Consider the following 7,242-nt stretch of genomic DNA (forward strand, 5'->3'; position numbering starts at 1 on the left):
AGTTGCTTTATGTTGTGTTGGCATAAATCACCAAAAAGGGGGAGATTGAAAGGAAAATGTGCCCTTGGGCCATTTCTAAAGTATTTTGGTGATTGAGTGCAAACACAAAGTGCTTAAATGTGAATCTATGCCCATGGATGAACAAAGTGAAAATCACAAGTAAAGGTATGTTTCTAAGCCTCAGTACATTGGTTTTGTGTACTAATATATTTGTTGAAGTGTTAGAAACAGAGAGAAGAAGAAAAGGAGAATGTTGGCTGTGTACAGCCAACAGGCTGTTTCGGTCTGGGGCACCGGACTGTCCGGTGGTGCACCGGACAGTGTCTGGTGCTCCAGGCTGCCTCGACCTGAAGACGCCGCTCTCGGGAATTTGCCGACGGCGTACGGCTATAATTCACCGGACTGTCCGGTGTGCACCGGACTGTCCGGTGAGCCAACGGTCGGCCGAGCCAACGGTCGGCCGCGGAATCTGCGCGCGACACGTGGTCTGGCCAACGGTCGGAAGGAGGCACCGGACTGTCCGGTGTGCACCGGACATGTCCGGTGCGCCAGATCTGCAACGGTCGGCAACGGTCGGCTGCGCTGTTTAAGGAAATAAATCGGGCACCGGACAGTGTCCGGTGTGCACCGGACTGTCCGGTGCGCCCGACGACAGAAGGCAAGGATGGCCTTCCAGATTTGTTCTCAACGGCTCCTAGCTGCCTTGGGGCTATAAAAGGGACCCCTAGGCGCATGGAGGAGTACACCAAGCATTCCTACAACATTCCTAAGCACCAAGACATCGATTCCACGCATTTGGTTCATTGTGATAGCACCTAGAGCTCTTGTTGAGTTGTGAACTCATTGAGTTGTGTTGCGAGCTCTTGTTGCGACTTGTGTGCGTGCTGTTGCTCTGATTTTGAGTCTTGTGTGCGTTGCTTGTTCCTCCCTTACTCTGTATTTCTTTGTGAATCTCAAGTGTAAGGGCGAGAGGCTCCAAGTTGTGGAGATTCCTCGCAAACGGGATATTGAAAGGCAAAGCAAAACACCGTGGTATTCAAGTTGGTCTTTGGACCGCTTGAGAGGGGTTGATTGCAACCCTCGTCCGTTGGGACGCCACAACGTGGACTAGGCAAGCGTTGGTCTTGGCCGAACCACGGGATAAACCACTGTGTCATCTCTGTGTTTGATCTCTTGTGGTATTGTGTTTTGTTGAGACTCCTCTCTAGCCACTTGGCAATTATTGTGCTAACACTTAACAAGTTTTTGTGGCTATAAGTTTAAGTTTTTACAGGATCACCTATTCACCCCCCCTCTAGGTGCTCTCAAGCTTCATCAGCAATTTCTTTTCCTTTCCCCGACGCTGCGGTCACGGCCTCTTCAGCGGCGGTGGTAGCTTCTTCTGCAGCCATGTCTAGCAGTATTTGGTCAATATGTTCAATTGTGCTCTCCAAATTCAAATCTTCAGCTGAGGCAGCTTCGGCAGCTGCGGCCTCCGAAGGTGCAATTTCAATATCTGCCCCCTCTGCAGCCGCTTGTGTTTTTTGGGCCGAAGCTCTTGGCGGCGTCTTGTCAATTACCTCTGTCACAGTGATAATTCTTTGTTTCTTTGCCTTGATTGTTTTCTTCGATTTCTCGGGCTCCTTGTCCTTCTGAAAAAACTTTGTCAGTTGAGGACCCAGTGGACTTAGCTTCGCAGGTAAGGATTCAGTCATTACCTTCAGAATTTCCTCAATGACAGCAGCAGAAGGTGATGCGGGGGTTTCTTCTGCTTCGGATATTTGTTGCTTCGGAGAAGAAGCTTTCCTCTTCTTCGGAATTTTCTTCTTTAATGGTTCTTTTTCTTCATTCACGGCTTCAGTTATCCTTTTTCTTTTTTGGCCCCCAGCACCTTTGTTCAGGTTTTCATAATCAGGGTAATCAAAGCCCAAGGCATCCAACACTCGATTTAGCCTTCGTTTCGGACGGGTGCCGAAGGCTGCGGTCATCAATTGATCTTCTTTTTTGGAATAGTTGCCAAGTATTTCATTGCACATTGCTTCAATTGTTTCCAACCACTCTTGGCAAGGTGTTTTAAAGTATTTCTTAAATTTGAAATAGTAAGGCAAACGCACAAGTTCACCTTCTTTCTTTTTCCCCTTCAGCTTCGGCATTTCCCATTCTTTTAAACTAGGAAAAACTTGGAAAGCCAAGAACTCCTGAACCAGGTCTCTTGTACTAATATGCTCTGCAACAATTCTGAATTCATCCATTGCTTTTTGTGTGGTACCGTCTACTGACATGTTGCAGAGAGGCCGGGTTTCTCCGAAGATTAGTTCGAGTGGACTTTGCACGAGCTTCTCCTTGTCATCATTAACTTTGACATAGAACCACTCAGACTTCCACCCTGCTGCCCATTTACTCCGATAGCTGATTACAGGAAACTTCATAGTTTTCCGATAAGCAAAATTGTAGCAACCAAAATTATCATGCAATCCATCCTTTCTAGCCTTCGTCTGATAATGCAGTTCGTGAACCCGGCAAAAGCTGTCCGCAAATGGCTCCACTGCTTGGCTTCGGAGAGCCCAGATATAAACACTGAGCCTAACGATAGCGTTAGGGGTCAGCTGGTGAAAATAGATACCGAACCTCTTCAGCACCTCTGCAATAATCCCATGAAGGGGGAATCTTAATCCAGCCTTTAAAAAGCTCTTAAAAATGACAATTTCATCCTTTTCCGGCTTCGGGGTAGTCTCTTCTCCCCCGAAGCGTAGTAGCTTCTTCTGATCCTCATTGAAAAAGCCTGACTTTACCATTTTGGAGAGATCAGCCTTCGAAACGGTGGATTTTCCAAAGTCCAAGTGGCTGGGCTTACTTGGCATGGCAATACGATAATCGTCCTCGGGATCAGTTTCCTCAATAACTTCTTCTTCTACTCCGGCAGGTGCTTGTTGTGTTTGTTCTGCATCTTCACCAGGAATCTCTTCAGAAACTACCAGCCCGGATCGTTGCATGGCTTCGGAGATGGGAACAGTCTCCGAAGCTTCGGTTTCGCCTCCCTCACGCTCAACCCTGGCAGTAGAACGCACTCTGGCCATTTAATTATGAATATGTGGAAATTTAACACTTTCTTCTTCCGAAGTTTTTTCTGACGAAGCAGGCTTCAAACTGGAGCTTCGTTCGATTCCGACAGACAAGCTTCGGCGATGGTTAAAAATTTTGGCAGCAAAACAGTGCAAATAGCAATGAATGCTGTGGTAACTTCACACCTACTCGTCTGTTTATATAGTGCTGCAGGTAAGAAGGCGAAGCGCCAGAATTTTTACACCAGGCGGACACCCGCTCGCACTCGCTGCATGGTGGACCGCAGAGACCGAACAGTAACTCTGCAAGGTGGGGCCGCTACACGCTGGGAGATTGAATCGTTTCTCGACAACGAGCTCAGGGAAGGTGTTTTTTAGACCTTCGGCGCTCCGAAGCTTAAGAGACTTTTTTCACGGATCAAGCTCGTTACGAAAAACGATCTAGCACCGCGAAAGGGGCTACTGTTGGGTCTATGCTTCGTCGCCGAAGGTCTTACAGGAAGAAGTGGTCTTCGGCTGAAGCTGTTTATATAAGAAAGCCGAAGGTTTCTCTTCGTGAAGCTTCGGCATTACAAACCGACTTAAAGATAGAATGACCTTCTAGTCCATAAAGGTCTGAGTCAATGTTGTAAGTTTTTATAAGGGGCATACTTGTAATTCCTCACAGGCTGCGTCCTGTGCCTATAAATAGTGAACAGTATTCCGTTACTGTACACACATTCTGAATTGCAATCGCATCTCTCGGAATTCAACCTTTGCCAAGGCTTAGGTATTATTGTATTCAATGATTCAATATATTAAGTTAATATAATGCGAATAGTCTATGATTCATTCACTCATCTTATACTTTTTTATATATCATCTTACAGTGTCTATTGAAGGTTTATTACGAAGGTTTAACTTCGTAAATATATTCTTATCAACCTTCGTTCTAGATCCATTATCCCGAAGGGAATAATGTCTCAAGGACGAAGGACATTGACATTTAACACTTTATGTTGCCTTGTTCTTAATTCATAGCATTTGAGAACAAGTCCCCAACAGCGGAAGGTGATGAGTGAGGTATCCGTATCCCGGAGGCGTAGGAGTCCCTTGGCTCGGTCGGCCTTGCCGTTTAAGGTTCGTCTCGTCGTTTTTAGGATTCCGTTATCGATATAGTCGAAAAGCACGAAAGTCGTTTTGGTAGAAAACTTTTCTGAGGAAAATTTTGACGCAGAGGGGGTTCCCCCCTTCTAGCCCCCGAGGGAGGGTCGGGCTTTGCCGAGGCAAGGCTGATCCTTCCTTGATGGTTAGACTTTATTTATGCTTGTAAAGAAAGCGAGATACATGAACGACTTGAAACATTTTAAGGGTAAAAGCGACGTAGTTGTTCGATGTTCCAAGCGTTGCTGTAGACCTCGCCTTGGTTCCCCCCTTTCTTGTTGTTACCTTGGTCCTTGCCACCTTCTTCCGAGGGTCCAGCCTTGTTGAAGTAACGCCGGAGCATGTCGCACTCTTCAAGGGTGTGCTTGACGGGACCCCTGTGGTAGGGGCACGACTCCTTGATCATCTTGTCGAACGTGTTGGCCCCTTCGGGAGGTTTCCGAGGGTTCCTGTGCTCGGCAGGAGCGACGAGATCCACGTCAACGACGTCGCGTTTTGCTTGTGCCTTCTTCTTGGCCTTCTTCTTCGTGCCACACTGGATGGACGCCTCGAAGGCGTCTTCCCTCTGTCATCCCTGAGGCTGCTTGTCCTTCCGGAAGATGGCTTCGACCGCCTCCTGACCAGAGGCGAACTTGGTGGCGATGTCCATCAATTCGCTCGCCTTGGTGGGAGTCTTGCGTCCCAGTTTGCTCACCAGGTCTCGGCAAGTGGTGCCAGCGAGGAATGCCCCGATGACGTCCGAGTCGGTGATGTTGGGCAGCTCGGTGCACTGCTTCGAAAACCGCCAGATGTACTCTCGCAGGGATTCCCCTGGCTGCTGGCGGTAGCTTTGGAGATCCCACGAGTTCCCAGGGCGCACGTACGTACCTTGGAAATTTCCAGTGAAGGCCTTGACCAGGTCGTCCCAGTCGGAGATCTGCACAGAAGGCATATGCTCCAACCATGCCCGGGCAGCGTCGGAGAGGAAAAGGGGGAGGTTGCGGATGATGAGGTTGTCGTCATCCGTCCCTCCCAACTGGCATGCCAGCCGGTAATCCGCAAGCCACAACTCCGGCCTTGTCTCCCCTGAGTACTTGGTGATGGTGGTCGGGGCTCGGAACCGGGCCGGGAACGGCGCCCGTCGTATGGCCCGGCTGAAGACTCACGGACCTGGCGGTTCGGGCGAGGGGCTCCGATCCTCCTCACTGTCGTAGCGTCCTCCGCGCCTGGGGTGGTAGCCTCGGCGCACCCTCTCCTCGAGGCGGGCTCGACGGTCGCAGCGGTGTTGCTCGTCGCCGAGGCGATCCGGGACTGCGGGCGTCCCGTCCCGTGTGCGCTCGGTGCGGACCGAGGCCTCCCGCATGCGTCGGGAGGACGTTGCGCGATGCTCCGAGGGGCACCCTCGCCTTTGGGAGGTAGAGCTCTCGGCACGTCGGACAGCGGCGTCTTCTAGGAGGCCTTTGAGCTCGCCCTGGATACGTCGCCCCTCGGTGGTGGACGGCTCCGGCATTGTCCGAAGTAACATTGTCGCCGCAGCCAGGTTCTGGCCGGCCCCGCTGAAGGCCGGGGGTAGCCTTGCCCTGGCATCGTCGACGATACGACGCTGGACGTCTCGGGCCCGATGACGCGCTCCTCCGGCGAGTGCCCGGCCTGCCCATTCCTGCTTGATGTTTTGTTAGAGCTGCACAAGCTGCCCTGCTTCTTCGTCGAGCTTGGCCTGCATCTCGCAGAGTTGCTCAAGCTGTGTGTCCTAACCCCCCATAGGGACTAGGACCACAGCTAGCTCCCGCGGGATCTCAGCGCGAGACGCAGGCACAGGGGCATCGTCATCTTCTGGCATGCCGAGGTGGTTGTCTTCGCCATGATCCCCCTGATTGATGTGGAAACACTCGCGACTTGGGCCATAACCCTCGTCGTCAAGGCTGTGGTCATCGTCGGAGCAGCCGGAGAGGCAGTAGTCACATGCGGACATGAAGTCTCGCATGGCACTGGGATCACGAAGTCCGGAGAAATCCCAACTGAAGTCAGGGTCGTCTTCTTCCTCAGAACCCGCAGGTCTGGAGGTTGAGACGGTCGTCAGTCGGTCCCAAGTTGACCACATATGGTACCCTGGAAGGTCAGGATATGCCCTCGCGAAAGCGCTCACCGAAGCGGGGTCGCTTGGTGGATCGAAGCAGAATCTAAAGGGAACATGGTGGAAAATGGATGGTACCTCTTGGTTGATGGACGGTGGCGAAGTCGCATCGGGGACGGACTGCACCGTTATCTCAGGTACGAGGCTAACGCCCAGCAAGTCCTTCGCGAGGGTGCTGGCGTCATCAGTCCGCTTGGGGTTGGCACGTTGCGGGGAAGCGACACCCGTCGTTGTCTCAGGTGCGAGGATAACACCCGACATGTCCCCCGCAGGGGTGCCGGTGTGGTCGACTCGCTCTGGTCCGACAGCCGACGAGGTGCCGCCTCCTGCCCGGCCACGGTTGCCCCGTCTCCTCCTCCTCTGGCGAGGAGGGTGGTGGGGCAAACCCGGGTGTTCCTCTTCTGCCACGGGGGGAAGTCGTCGTCGAGTTCGCCTCCGCCGGGCGAGCCGACGGCCGTCGTTGTTGTCGTGCTGCGAGGGGAGGAGTACATGTCGTAGCCACCATCGCGGGTCATGAACTCGAGACTCCCGAAGCGGAGCACCGTCCCCGACTGAAGAGGCTGCTGAAGGCTACCCATCTGGAACTCAACGGGAAAGTATTCGTTAACACGCAGCAGACCCCTACCTGGCGCGCCAACTGTCGGCGTTTCGGACCCACGAGGACCGTCAACCGACCAGTGAATTTGTCGCTGTGTGTCCCTGCCCAGATGGGTTGATGCAAGATGGAACACAAGCGGGGGGATGAGGCTTATATTATCTTGCACCGGGGTGCTCGTAGTAGGGGTTACAAGCGTTGCGAGAGAGCGAGGGCGAGAGAGAGAGAAAGAGAGGGTTCGGCCTTGAGGTGAGTTGTCTGAGTCTGCCTCTACCGCGTCTCTCCTACTCTGCCTACCTCTGCTCGCCTGCCTTCGCCCTCCGTCCGTCCCCCCCCCAGGAAGGCCTTGG

This window comes from Zea mays, chromosome 8, assembly GCF_902167145.1.
Source record: "Zea mays cultivar B73 chromosome 8, Zm-B73-REFERENCE-NAM-5.0, whole genome shotgun sequence".
Lineage (NCBI taxonomy): Eukaryota > Viridiplantae > Streptophyta > Magnoliopsida > Poales > Poaceae > Zea > Zea mays.